Raw genomic sequence first — 12,441 nt, 5'->3', positions numbered from 1 at the left:
CTCCAGCCCGAGGACAGCCTGCAGGCGGAGGGGCGGGGAGCTCAGTGCGCTGGTGCGGGAAGGGGCCACCGGAGTGCAGCGGCTGATCCCCGAGTCCTTGTTGGCCCCAGGCCTCCAGGATCCTTTTCTGGGGGCTTCCCTGTGCCTTTGCACGCCTCTGTGGGGTGGAGAGGCATGGGGACCTGGGCAGGTGCAGCGGGCGTGCCTACACACACACACACACACACACACACACACACACCTGCCACCAGTGGCTGGAAGCCTATCCTCAGTTCCTGGCCTCCGTCCTGTGACCGCTGGGAGACCTCAAAGGACAAAATGAAGGCCAGGAAAGTGACTGGCTAACCCAGAGGACCTGACAGCAAGGAGTGTGTCATGGGCCTGGAGTGGGGGAGGGGGACTCATCTGGTTTGGTCACCTCTGTCACCTTCAGTCCCTAGCACAGATCCTGGTCCCAGTGGACACCGAGTCACGTTGTCACAGGTCGCTGTCACTCCTGAGCACCTTGCAGGGAGGGCCCTCCTGTGCCCACAGTCCAGCCCAGGGAGCATGTACTGGTGCAGGGGCTCACAGAGCAGGGCCAGGATGTCGGGGTGCATCCCAGGTCAGGGGTACCGAACCAGTGGGCTCCTCCTCCCCAGACAAGCCTCCTCCTCTCTGAGGGCTAGGGGTGGGGAGTGATAACACCTCATGGGGTCAGCCCACGGTCCAGGTTGTGGTGGCAATAACAGCACTCCTGGCCCTGTGAGCGGATTGGACCTTCCTGTGTGAGGAAGCCGCTCAGTAAGGGATCGAAGCTTCCTGTGCCTTTTCTGGCAGAAGCCAGAATTATTTCAACAGAGGCTTAAAGCTAATTAAAATTGATCAGCCTTCCTGCCAGCCTGCTCCCAGAGGCGGTGGGGCGAGCAGGTACTGGAACAGCCCAGAACCTCCCATGACCCAGGCCTTCAGCTCACTCAGAGGGGCTGCGGGCTGGGCTCAGCCGCGTGCCTGTCACCCCCTCTCAAACGCCCACACCAACCCAGACAAAGCAAGAGGACAGTACAGATGCCCCCCAACAGCATCCCAGGGGGCTGCGGGCTCACCAGGGCACGTCCCTCCCCGGGAGAGGGTCAGCCGGACCCCAGAGACCCCTGCGCTCCCACACAGGCAGGGGGCTGCGACAGCAGGATGGGCCATGAGAAGAGGGACAAGCCTAACAGCACCCAGAAGCCTGTGCCAGAATGGTAGCTAGGGCTCAGCGTGATGAGACTGGGGCCCGGGGCCAGGCAGGGCTGCAGCGGCAGAGGGTACCGGTGTCCGGCGACCCGTATGCCCCACCTTGGACTCAGATGAAGTTGCTCACCTGTCGGGAAGTTCTCCCCTCCCCCATTCTGATGTTCCATCCACCCTGCACACTCAGGAGCTTGTACTCCAAAGAATGTCCCTTGTCACCACTAGGGGCAGACCCTGAGAGGCAGGGCCCAGGCTTCTGACCACCGCACCCCCCCCCTACCCCCACCCTTCCCCCAGTGCTCCAGTGCCCAACACAGCAGGGGTTTGCTGGAGGGGGGCTTGCATGAGTGAGAAAGGGTGAGGAGAGGCCCAGAGGCCCTCCCACCTCCCCCTGACTCCTGTCCTGGCACCCTCAGAGCATGCTGACCCCTCCTGTGCTGAGCTGTTTCCCTGCTGCTGGCTCACTGCTCCTCTCCTGACCAGAGGGGTGGACCAATGGTCATGGGAGCGGCCGCCACCCTGCTCGGACCCAGGCTGGCATCAGTGCCTGCCGGGACCCCTGGATCATGGCAGAAGGACATCCTGAGACCTGGAGGCTGGGACGTGAGAGATTGGCGGCTCTCCCTCTGGGCTGCCTAGAGCTGCTTCGCACGGACAAGGCGCGGCTGTGTGGGCATCGCTAGGACCAGAGCTCACCACGTTCCAGCCACGGGGGGTCGGGCTGAGTCGGTGCCCGGGCAACCTCAACGCACCCCGAGCAGGGCGGCCTCCCAGTGCAGCCCGGACCGTGGGAATGGATGCCCACTGGCTGGGTAAGCCATGTGTAAGGGTGTCCCCTTACCCAGACAGGTGGCTTGAGGTCAGTGCTCATGACAGCGGGTGCTGGCTGACCCGGGGGCTGTCTGAGGATGGCGCGTGTTGAGTCCACAAGCAATCAGAGGGGCTGCAGCCTGGATGCCTCCAGGGATAGAAGCCCCCACCCCACAGGACAGCCCACTCCTAGAGCCAAGCCGACATGGGATCCCTCCGAGGTCTCAGAGGCTAGCTGCAGCCCCCAAGCCTCAGGGCAGAGAGGACAGATCACGCTCAGCACTGATGCTGGTTCCCTCCCAGAGCTCACAAGCTGCGCCTCCCCCAGGGCCATCTCCTTGCCACAGAGAGGATCTGCCCCTGCCCCTGGGCCAGCTTATCCCCAGGCCTAGACCCCGCTTCTCTCTTCCTGCCCATCCACAGAGACACTCAGAGTTGTTTCTGCCGAGCCGCCGGACCACCCTGACCCCCCCGCCACCCACTTGCTGGGACACCCTCCACCATGGATCCTCCTGCCTGCCTGGTGCCTCTCCTCTCCTCTCCCTGCGTGGGCGCCACAGCCCCATCCAGGGCCGTCAGTGGGCATCTGAGCAGGAGCACCACTCTCGTTCTTGCCTGCCTCAGCTCCAGAAGGTGCATCCCTGCAGCACAGCCAGCCCTCCCCGGTCCCTCCCCAGTCCCCTGTTACTCCTGCCCTCTAGGAGGACAATGCCACGCTTGGGTGAGTTTCATGCCTCCCCAGCTACCCACGGCTCAGCCCGCACACCCTTGAGAACAGGTCCAATCAGCTCTTAGAGGGACCCACCCCGAGCTCCCAAAACTCCCTCTGGAAACGACTTGCTCACTCCTCCTTCGAGAGGCTTGAACTAATCTCATCCACTTCTCTGTTAGACGCCCCCCCAGGCCCAGCCCCCTCCCCACATGGTGTCCAGATCAGCAGCTCTGCTCCAGGTTTTGGAGCAAAGGCTGGGGGGGGGGGGGGGGGGGGGGCGGGAGACGTACATCCAGCCAAGCTCCATTGTCCTCTAAGCACAAGACCCTCACAGTTTCCATCTGAACCTGGAGAAAAGAACCACCCTGCCTCCTTCCTGGATTACAGGTGAGGACGAAGGCCAAGGGAGCCCCACCATGATGAGACACATGGGCACAGGGGAGTGGAGGGGGAGGAGGGGGAGGAGAGGCGGGAGGAGGAGAAGTGGGGGAGAGGAGAAGGGGGAGGGGGAGGGAGAAGGAGGGGGAAGAGGAGGAGGAGGAGGGACGGGGAGAAGGGGAGAGGGAGGAGGAGGAAGAGGAGGGGGAGGGGGAGGAGGAGAGGGGAGGAGGGGAAGAGGAGAAAGCATGTGGGGGGGTGGACAGAGAGGGCTGGCACAGGCCTCCAGCCGCTGTCCTTGCTGGTGGCCCCATGGGTCCCCTGCAGCCCTGTGGCCCTGCACAGGTGACTTCCCCATCACAGAATTGAGGCCATCAGATCCACCGTCCTCCCTCAGGTCTGCAGGCACTCCCTGAGCATCCCGACCGTCTCCTTACCCCTCCTTCCACCACAGGCCACCAGAGGGAAGGTGAGCATGTGGTCTCTTCAGGGAGGGGTCTTTCCAGGCCCCGGACCCTGAGCCAGGTCCTCTGGGAAAGAGACAGGCACAGGCGAGCCTGAGCCCCCTGGGTGGGCCAGGTGCCTGCCCCAAGGGCAGGGGCCACAGGCCCCATGGAGGCAGCCAAGCCCTGGAGGGTGACCCCGGGTGGTCGTGCTCCCCTGTGCGCAGCCTGGCAGCCCAACACGGCACAGGCTGGGAAGGGGGAGATCCCACGGCCCCAGGGGAGGGGCGGGGCCACTGCGGGGTCCTACGGGGGCTGCTGTCCATCTGCGGGACCCCAGGGAGGAGGCAGCCGCCCCACATCCTCTGACAGCCACCCCACGTGGCTGTGACCGTGAACGCGGGTCAGGGCGCTCATCTGGTGGGGTGGGTGCTCCAGTGCAGTCCTGCTCCCACCCGGCTCGGCTCACGTCGCGCTCTCCCCGACTCCTGAGCCAGTCCCGGTGGCTCCTCTTGCTTAGGCCGGCCCGGACTGACAGGCTAGTACCACGATATTTACTCTGTAATTTTTCTTACTTTTACACAGGTTTTGAAAAATTTGTTTGACCCCAACGTGACCTCTTCTCCAAGGGGAGGGCTGTGACCGGTGCCATCCGAGAACCATCCCAGTGTGTGAGGGTCTCGCGTGTGCACCAGTGTGGGAGGGCCCGGGGTCGGCAGGCCCCCCATGGTTCCGGGAGCTTCCCCCCCCCCCCCCCCCCCCCCCCCCCCCCCCCGCAAAGCCCAGGCCTGAGAGGCCACAGTAGCCCGCAGGTGCATGGGGGCTCGCAGGTGCATGGGGGCTTGGCGCCCTCTGCCGGCGGACTGTGGCCACTGCACCTCCATCGTCCTCAGTGAGGGGGCCCCCACAGCCCAGGGTTAGGGAGGGGGCACCCTCAGCCACTTCCCAGCTGCCCCAGGACCCAGGGGTCTGGGTCCCATCATCATCATCATCATCATCATCATCAATAGCACAGGGCCCCCGCCTCGCCACCTTCGCGCTCCAGTGGCAGTGAGCACATCCACACTGTGTGTGGCCACCACCACCGTCCATGCCTGGACCTTTTCCATCCACACGGAGGCTCTGTCCCCATTAGACACCAACCCCATGTCCTCTCTGTCTCTGTGGGCTGGACCCCTCTCCAGACCCCACGGAAGTGGACCCCTCCAGCGCGTGTCCTTCTGTGTCTGGCTCCTTCCACTCGGTGTCAAATTCTCCAGAGTCAGAGCGTCCTTTCCTGTCAAGGCTGACAATGCTCACACATTCGTGATCACACACACACTCTCTCTCCACATTGCCTTCACCCCTTGTTTGTGCACATGGCTTCCTCCCCTGTCAAGGCTGGCGGTGCTCTGCTGTCCGGATGTACATGTGATGTGTGTGTGTAGGGGCATGATGTGTATATGGTGCATGTACGTGTGATGTACATGTGGTGCTGTGCTATACAGATGGACCACATTCTATTTGTTCACCATCACCCACTTTCTCTTTAAGTGAACGAAGCAATTTTACTTTCATTTGATTTTAATTTTGTAAAATCCACCCGACAATGTTTTGAGGAGAATACGCCACAGTGTTATTCCTGGTCATTTCTGGATCTGGAGGGATTTGGAGTGATTTTTAATGTATGTTCCTTTCAGTTCGTTCTCTCATTTTCCTGCAGGGCACAAATGGCATTTACAGGGCTGTTTTGTGTCATGTGTTGTGAGTGTGTGTTGTGAGTGTGTGTGTGCCTGAGCGGGCATGTGGTGCTCTTGCCCCTGTGCTGTGTGAACCATCAGCCTGTGCAGTCACGCGGATCCTCGCTCCGGCCGTCTCCTGGGACTGATGAGGGGACAGCCCCACATACTGCTGGATGCCCTGCCCCTACTGAGAACCCACCACCCCTCTTCAGGGGCACCCAGGGCTGGGGCGCAGCTGTCCAGCCACAAATGGTGTCCTTGTGGCTGTGATCCTTGGCCAGCTGGTGACGGAGCTGTCCTGAGGCCACGCCGGAGGAGGGGGAGGCAGGAGCGTGTGCGGAGTCTGGGTCATTCACTCGTGCATGTGCCTGTACCTTCCGGGTTTGCTCAAGCCCGAGTATGTGAGTGTGTGTGTGTGTGTGTGTGCATATGCATGTGTCTGATGTATTGTGCATATGCATGTGTGTACGTGCACATGTGTGCTTGTCTGTTGTGCACATGTGTGTAAGTCTATGTGCACGTGTGTGTGTACCTTCTGGGTTTGCTCGAGCCTGAGTGTGTGTGTACATATGTGTGTGTTTCATGTATTGTGCACATGCATGTGTGTATGTGTGTGCATGTGTGTGCATGCGTGTGGTGTTTGTGCATGTGTGCATGCACATGTATGCTTGTGTCTTGTGCACGTGTGTGTGCACATTTGTGCATATGCATGTGTGTGCATGTGTGTGTGTGTGCATGTGTGTGTATTTATGTGTGTGGTGTGTGCATGTGCATGTGAACTTGTATGGTGTGCACGTGCGTGTGCACATATGCATATGTGCGTGCATATGTGTGCATGTGTATTTGTGTGTGTGGTGTGTGTCTGTGTGCACATGTGTGTCTTGTGCACACACCCCTAGATCTGATGACAAACCGTGCTGACGGTGCATCCATGAGGGGCACTTCAGGAGGAGAGACCGGGTCAGCGGGCCACTCCCTTTGCCTGACCAGGGCTGGGTCCCCACCAGGTCCCAGGGGCAGATGAGCCACGGTTCCCACGAGAAAAGAAGGGCCTGCGGAGGGACAGAGTGTGCTCCAGCCCTTCGGAGGTCTGGGCTGCGACCCCCTCTGACAGGGGAGACCCTGCCCCTCACCCCCATCACTGAAGGACGGCAAGCACCCCGGGGTCTGCAGGGTTGGGGCTCAGGGGGAAGCTCGATGCACGGGGCCCACCGGCCACAAAGCCGGGGAAGGGGGGCTCTGGGGAAGGGTCGGGTACCTGGCTCCGCACCAGGCATGCAGGCCTCACTGTGAACTTCATTTCCCCCACTCTCCGGGAGTCGGGGTTCAGTACCAGGTGCTGAGGACACGTGGGGGGCAACAGGTGCGTCGTGACCACCGGCCACCACTGCCACCACCGCAGCGCCACCGGACGCGCCCTCGAAGGTGCGCAGGGCAGCCCGGCTCGGGCAGGGGGCCTCTGAGCACCAGCCCTCCGGGCGACCCTGGGGCTCCGGCCCAGAGGAAGGCATGACCCCCCCAGAGCGGGAGGACGGCAAGGTGCCCCTGCTGTGGGCCTGAGGGAAGCCCCTGACACAGTCCCCAACCGTGCTTCCAGACACCTGGCTGCAGGCCGCTGCTTAGTTGAGCAACTACAGTTCAGTGAGCTTGGAATCCAGCTCCCCTCCACACCCCTCCCCACCCCTCCGCCTCCGTACCCCTCCCCCTCTGCAGACATTCCAGATGCCTGGCCTGGATGACCAGGGCGCAGCCTGCACAAGCCGATGCGGGGCGGGGGGGGGGGGTGTCCAGGCCCAGCAGGCCATTGCAAATGAGCTGAGACAGCCCAGAGACGGGGCAGAGACCCCTCCCAGTGACGGCACAGAGACACTTTCCAGAGACAACCCAGAGACAGCCTAGACATGCCCCAGAGACTCCAGAGACCCCCCCCCAAGACACACCCCAGAGACACCCATAAGGACACCCCAGAGACATCTCACCAAAACATTCACAGAGACACCTTCCAGAGATAACCCAGAGACACCTCAGAGACACCCCCAAAGACACCCCTGAGACAGCACGGAGAGAGTACAGAGACAGCACAGAGACACTTCCCAGAGATAACCCAGTGATACCCCCGAGACAGCCCCAGAGACACCCCTGAGGCAGCCCAGAGAAAGCCTAGGGACACCCCCAGAAGTGCTCAGACACCCCAGAGGAATGCCTGGTGGTCTGTGGAGCAGCGGGAATTGGGGGGTCCCCACAGCTGGGAGAGCACACGCTGGACCAGAAGACAGGGTTCAGGGGGCCCAGAGGACCTGGAGATCAGCACCCACACACACACACCAAGCCCTCTGAGCGCCTGGCAACCTCCCTGGGATGAGGGGGAGGGGAGGGAGAAATAACCATGTCCCCAGGAGCGTTGGCGGGGGGGGTGTCTGTCCAAGCCTGCTGAGACAGGGGCCTGGCACCCACAGCCCCAGGGACAAGCTGGTCCCGGTGGTCCCATGCCCAGATGCGAAGGGGCCAGTGGAGACCATCACGTCTGTGACTAGACTCGCCTCGCCGTCGGCACGCACAGCTCTGGTTGCGGGTTGACCTCCCATATGGCTCTGCGGGCTGACCACGCTGACCATCCGAAGCCCAGACATTGGTCCGTTCCCATACGACTGCTCCGTGTCTAGGTCAGCAAGCGTCCCCCCCCTGGGAAATAGACTCACTGTTCCTGTTCACAAAATAGCATTTCTTGGCCGGGAGGCGTAACCCTAAAGTGCCTCCAAGGTATCATCACCGGCGCCTCCTGTAAGTCACACTTGACCTTGCGGTCGACCCGCCCCTGAGAAGCAGACTTCCAGCCACCAACGTGCCCAACGTTTGTGGGACATGCCATGGCCCCGGGCAGTCTCTGTGTCATCCCAGCGAGACTTGCCATAAGCTGTACCTGGAACAGGGCAGAATACTTCCACTCGTGTCCAATATTAGAATTTGTCATAAGGGAATGACTGTATTCGAAGCTGGACACCTTGTGTCGGCCCCTAACTCCCGGGTCTGTTACGAAGCCTCTCTAAGCCCGGCTGCTCAGTGCAGAGAGCAGACGAGCCCCTCGTGGGGCTGCCGCAGGGCTCGAACAGCGCAAGGCTCCCGTTGGCGCCGACTCAATGGGTCGCTGTGCATTCAGCATTGGCCCTGGAGGGGTCAGGGCTGCACGGACCAGGCCCTGTGAGACCCAGGACACCGGGCTCCACTCTGGGAGCTGGCAGGGCAAAGCTGAGCACCGGGCAGGGAGGAGAGAGAAAAGCGGGGCGAAGGACCGTCTGAATGCCTATAAATACTGCACATTTCAGAAAAGATCAAGTCGGCTTCAAACCTCCAGCCCCCAAGGCACGTAGGAAGGAGATTCTGCCAACACCAGGAGCTGCTGAGTGGAGTCTTGCTGACATGGGCCACCGGGCCTCTCGGAGAGACACTTCCCATCGCCAGGGGGACTTTCGAGGGGTTTCTGCTGGGACCCGCGGCACGACAAGGCAGTGTGGACCCCTCCCGAGGTGCCAGGCTGAGGGTCGCGTTTGGGGAACAGGCCCCCTTTTGAAAACAGGAGGCAGGAGAATGCGTCCCTCATTGAAGAACAAAAACCGGTTAACGTCGCAAATGTGGCCGAACAAGGCTCCCGTCGCTCATGTCTCCCTGGGCAAAAACAACGTGGCATCCAGCCACGGACAACAGTGACTTCGAGGGGCCGTGGGTTCCAGCCCAGAGATGGTGAAACCCCACTGCAGTCCAACACCGAGGGGAGCGGAGCGGGTGGCCGAGGTCCCGGCGACCGAGCAGGAAACCACCCGCTCCCCCTAGGGCTTTGTGTCTGTCACCAGCACCAAACTCCCAGGGACGTGGGAGGCATCCCACCCACGTCTGCCTCGGCCCAGGGCACCCCAGCATTCTGCATCACACACGCGTGTGTGCACACATCCACATGCACGTGCACACACACACATGCACGCACACACACACACACCATGGCCACCACCAGCGCACATCCCCAAGCTCCCACTGCCACAGAGAGAGCTTTTGCAGACAGCCAGTGACGTACCCAGAAGCCAGCCCGAATCTGCGGGCCGGGGACCCCCTGGGAAAACAAATGGGAGGCGGTCGGCACATGGCTTGAAGTGGCAGGACAGAGAAAGCGTGTACGCCTAAGAATTCTGTGTCAGGAGGCAGCAAGGATTGTGGAGGGGGTGTCCATGGGTCTGAGAAAGCCTCAGCGGGAACAAAACTTCAAAGAACATGAAGAATCAAGGAGACACAACACCACACAAAACTCACAATTTTCCCAACTCAAAACACACCCGATAAACTCAAAACACAGGCGTTATGTCCAGACCACCGCAAAAAAGTGTAGATCACGGTAAAGCAAGTCAAATGAATCTTTTCGTTTCTCAGTGGGTAGAAAAGTTGTGTTTAGGGGCACCTGAGGGGCTCAGTCGGTTAAGCGTCCAACTTCGACTCAGGTCACAATCTTGTGGTTCGTGGGTTGGAGCCCTGCGTCGGGCTCTGTGATGACAGCTCAGAGCCTGGAGCCTGCTTCAGATCCTGTGTGTGTCTCTCTCTCTGCCCCTCACTGCTTATACTCTCTCTCTCTCTCTCTCTCTCTCTCTCTCTCTCAAAAATAAATAAAACATCTTTTTAATTTTTTTAAATAAAATACTTTATTGCAGGTTGTCCGGGTGGCTCAGTCAGTTGAGCGCCCGACTCTTGATTTTGGCTCAGGTCATGATCCCAGGGTCGTGGCACCGGGCCCCATGCCAGGCTCCACCCTGAGCATGGAGACTGCTTAAGAGTCTCTCTCTATCTCTCTCTGCCCCTCTCCCCTGCCCTCACAGTGTCTCTCTCTAAAATTAAAACAACTGTTAAAAGCACTTTATGGCTAAAATGTGCTAACCATCCTCTGAGCTTCCGGTAAGTCATCATCTTTTTGCTGGCGGGGGGTCTGCCCGAGGCTGGTGGCTGCCGACCTATCAGGGTGGTGGCAGCTGAAGGCCAGGGTGGCCGTGGCCACTGCTCAGAATAAGACAACAGGGAAGTTCGCTGCACTGATGGTCTCTTCCTTTCACCAAAGTTTTCTCTTTGGCGTGTGGTGCCGTTTGACAGCGTTTTACCCACAGAACTTCTTTCAAAATTGCTCAGACCCTGCTGCAGCCCCCTCCACGAAGTCCACATGATATCCTGGGTCCTCTGTTGTCATTCCCACAATCATCACGACCCTGGATTTGAACTATACTTTAGATCACATGGACCCGACAGACACGTACAGGACATCCATCCAACAGCAGCACAACAGCATTCTTCTTGAGAGCACATGGAGCTTCCTGCAGAATGGATCACACGTCAGATAACAACACAAGGCTTAGCAAGTTTATGACTTGAAGTGTACCACCTGTCTTTTCTGACCACGGCGGTACGAAACTAGAAATCAGTAACAGGAGGAAAACTGTCTCACTCACAAATAAGAAGAAATTACACAAAACACCCATGAGCAACCAATGGGCTAGAGAAGAAATCAAAAGGGCAAGAAAAAAACATTTTAAAGCAAATAAAAATGAAAACACAACACACCAGAACTTATGGGATGCAACAAAAGCCATTCTAAAAGAGAAGTTTCGGGTCTCCCTGGGGGGCTCAGTCGGTTAAGCGTCCAACTTCGGCTCAGGTCACGATCTCATGGTTCGTGGGTTCCAGCCCCACATCGGGCTCTGTGCTGAGAGCTCGGAGCCTGGAGCCTGCTTCGGATTCTGTGTCTCCCTCTCTCTCTGCCCCTCTCCTGCTCACGCTGTGTCTCTCTCTCTCAAAAATAAATAAAAACATTAAAAATTATATGACCATCTCAATAGATGCAGAAAAAGTAGGGGCACCTGGGTGGCTCAGTCGGTTGGGCATCCGACTTCGGCTCAGGTCATGATCTCGCGGTCCATGAGTTCGAGCCCCGCGTCGGTCTCTGTGCTGACAGCTCAGAGCCTGGAGCCTGTTTCAGATTCTGTGTCTCCCTCTCTCTCTGACCTTCCCCCATTCATGCTCTGTCTCTCTCTGTCTCAAAAATGAATAAATGTTAAAAAAAATTTTTTTTAAGTATTTGGCAAAGTACAGTACCCTTTCATTATAAAAACACTCAACAAAAGTGGGTATAGAATGAACATACTTCAACATAATAAAGGCCACATATGACAAGCCCACAGCTAACCTCATACTCACCAGTGAAAGGTTGAAGACTTTTCCTCTAAGATCAGGAACAAGAGACAGACAACCACTCTCACCACTTGTATCCAACACGGTACTGGAATTTCTAGCCAAAGCAATTAGGCAAGAAAAAAAAAAGACATCCAAATCAGAAAGCAAAAAGTGAAATTTCCTGTTTACAGATGATATTATCTTATATATAGAAAATTCCACCCAAAATAGGTCATAGGGGGCAGCCTGATGAAGGGCCCAGGGGATCTCTCTGGATCAAAAATAACAAGTTGAAAATGTAATTTGAAAAAAATAAACAAAACTTTAATGAAAAACTTTAAAGACCTAAAAATATGTGTTTATGGATTGAAAAATTCAATTATCGTGGGTGTTAATTGCTCCCAAATTGATTTCCAGAGTCAGCGCAACCCCAGTGAAAATCCCGAGGTTAACCCTGAGTCTCAGGGGAGAGGAGAGTCCTGACAGTCTTGAAGGACTCCCAAGCTTTTAGGCGTCCTGGGCCTTCCAGGAAAGCCTGTGGCGTAGGAGCACAGGGCACAGCGGATCGTGGCTGGGGGCCCGTCTGCAGCACCGGCTCCCCCATGCCCTCCTGCTCCCAGAAGGGGAACTGCAGTCCTGTGGGCTGTCTTCTCGCCGTGTGGATGGTCTCCCTCGCCGTGCAGAAGCTTTCTGTTCAGTGCAGCGAATTTCTGCTTCGGTTGCTGGTGCTTTCATGTCACAACCAAAACATTGCCAGGGCGCTCGCCAAGGAATTTTTCTCCTATCTATGTTTTCTGCTAGGAATTTTACAGTCTCAGGTCCCATGTTTAAGTGTCTAACCCATGTTCAGTGATTTTTTTTTAATTTAAAAAAATTTTTTTTTAATTTATGTATTTTTGAGAGACAGAGCGTGAGCAGGAGAGGGACAGAGAGAGAGGGAGACACAGAATCTAAAGCAGGCTCC

This window comes from Prionailurus bengalensis, chromosome A2 (genome assembly GCF_016509475.1).
Source record: "Prionailurus bengalensis isolate Pbe53 chromosome A2, Fcat_Pben_1.1_paternal_pri, whole genome shotgun sequence".
Classification (NCBI taxonomy): Eukaryota; Metazoa; Chordata; class Mammalia; order Carnivora; family Felidae; genus Prionailurus; species Prionailurus bengalensis.
The sequence above is the reverse complement of the archived record's forward strand: the minus strand, read 5'-3'. Positions refer to the sequence as shown.